The 2,078-nt window shown below is 44.6% G+C and overlaps 1 non-coding gene across 1 annotated transcript; it reads right to left on the reverse strand.

Moving 5' to 3' along the window:
* Positions 1 to 1,623: 1,623 nt before the first annotated feature.
* On the reverse strand, positions 1,624 to 1,697 carry trnai-aau (transfer RNA isoleucine (anticodon AAU)). The gene has a single exon. It is a non-coding gene; the product is annotated as a tRNA-Ile (tRNA).
* Between the last annotated feature and the right edge of the window lie 381 nt (positions 1,698 to 2,078).

Genomic DNA, 2,078 nt, shown 5'->3' on the forward strand with positions numbered 1-2,078 from the left:
GATGATTGCTTCAGACAGCATGCTACATCCTCCATTTGAAAATGGAAAAGGTGCAAACGGTTGCAGGCTGAACACACACTCACTATATTGCCTGGCGTGTCAGAGGCTGGGAGCGGAGCTTATGGAGGCTTTTCAATCATGAGGGGCATGAATCGGGTAAATAGACAAGTTTCTTTCGCTCAGGTGTGGCAGTGCAGAACTAGAGGGTATAAATCAGGTGTGGGAGTACGAGAATTGGAAAGGCAGTGATGGGCAATGGCTGCACGCAGAGGGTGGTGCGTTTCTGGAACAAGTTGCCAGACGAGCTGGTGATGGATGGTAAAATTCCAATACTTTTAAGGAATCTGGACGTGTATTTGAATAGGCAGGGTTTAGAGAGACATGGGTCAAATGCATGCAATCGCGGCTGGATCAATTGAAGATATCTGTTCGGAATGGACGAGTTCGACCGAAGACTGTGTTTTCAGTGCTGTCCATATCTAATGAGCTCTATGATAGTGCAGGTGAAATGATAAAAAAGATAAATAAAATCAATGAAGTAAAATTGTCTCAAGTTGTTGAATTCAAACAACTTCAGGTAATTTTATTTCAATTATTTTATTTATCTTTTTTATTTGTGTTTTTTTCATTGTTCTGTAACTCTTATTTCTTGATTGTCTCTCTTTCTCTCGCTCCCCACTCTCTCAATATCTTTATCCTTTCCTCTTCCCACTTTGCTACCCTTCTCCCCTGTTTTCCATTTTGTCTCTGCTTCACCCATCCCCCACATATTTTGTCACATAGCACTGGCTACAGCCTGCGTCATTCACGGCTCCTAATCTCCCTTAGATCTCTCCATGCACTCTCATTATCACCTTTGCATCTGGAGCCCTGACTCACCATCTCTCAGCCTGGTGTAAACAGCTCCCTAATTCTCCCCCTTTTTTATCTTTAACAAAGGATCAGTTCGACTCGAAACGTCAGCTCTTTTCTCTCCTTGCAGATGGTGCCAGACGTGCTGAGACTTTCCAGCATTTTCTCTTTTGGTTTCAGATTCCAGCATCCGCAGTAATTTTATTTTATTAATGGCTCTATGATATTGCTGGTGTCATGATAACTCCAGCTTCTATGCATGAGAGGTGAGCAAGCGAATGAATTCCTTTTGGAAGTCGCGTGACAAGTATTAACAGAGATCAAGGAAAATAACATGAACGAATCTTTGATTTGAATTGAAGCCTGAACTCTGGTTCTGCTCCGAGACTGTGCCAGGTCTGATTAATACTGCATATATTTCATGATTTGCATTTGTTTGTGAAAACAATTGAGACTGATTGATTTGCTGCAGACAACATCCAGCAGTCATCATGGGTACGGCGATCAAGTCGTGCGTCTAGCCCTGTCAAATGTTTTATTGCGCAGGTGAGGCTTCCTGTTTCGTGGTTTGGTGGAGCACGTTGTTTGGAAAAATAGCAACGCAGCTGAGATCCGGCATGGGACCAGCGGGTTGATGTTACATGACTGCGATGGTCGCCTTTCGAATGAGCACACATCTCAACCGACCATGTGACAAGTTCTTGCAGACGGTGAAAGTAAAAGCCACGGCGAACACTGACACAGCCCTGCTAACGACGGAAGCGCCTCTCGTGGTCAGTGCGGGGATTGAACCCACGACCTTGGCGTTATTAGCACCACGCTCTAACCAGCTGAGCTAACCGACCAACACAGCACAGGCACCGAAAGTAAATGCCTATATTGCCGGTGCTCACAACCACGGCGGCTGTTCATTTTCTGCTTCATGTCGATCGCACGATAGTCTGAAGTATTTCCTTTCGTTGCAAAGCTTTTCAACGAAAAAAAAGCATTTACTTTTCCGAACGCGCATACTCGACTTAACCATTTGCTCTGATATTCAAAATGAAGCACAATGTCCGGACGCGTGCAATTTCAATCGCAATGCCACCAGCTCAGCTGCAGCTTGTCATGTTGAAAAATATCGTCTGTCGAAACGTCCCTTCAACGATCGCTCACTGTTCTTCTGGATACTCACAGACTTTTGGAGTCAGCGTTATGTGCTGCTGATAAACTGCTACGAACCTTAT

The sequence above is a fragment of the Chiloscyllium plagiosum genome, unplaced genomic scaffold, assembly GCF_037043375.1.
Source record: "Chiloscyllium plagiosum isolate Xiang-an unplaced genomic scaffold, Cpla_swu_hap1 HiC_scaffold_45, whole genome shotgun sequence".
Lineage (NCBI taxonomy): Eukaryota > Metazoa > Chordata > Chondrichthyes > Orectolobiformes > Hemiscylliidae > Chiloscyllium > Chiloscyllium plagiosum.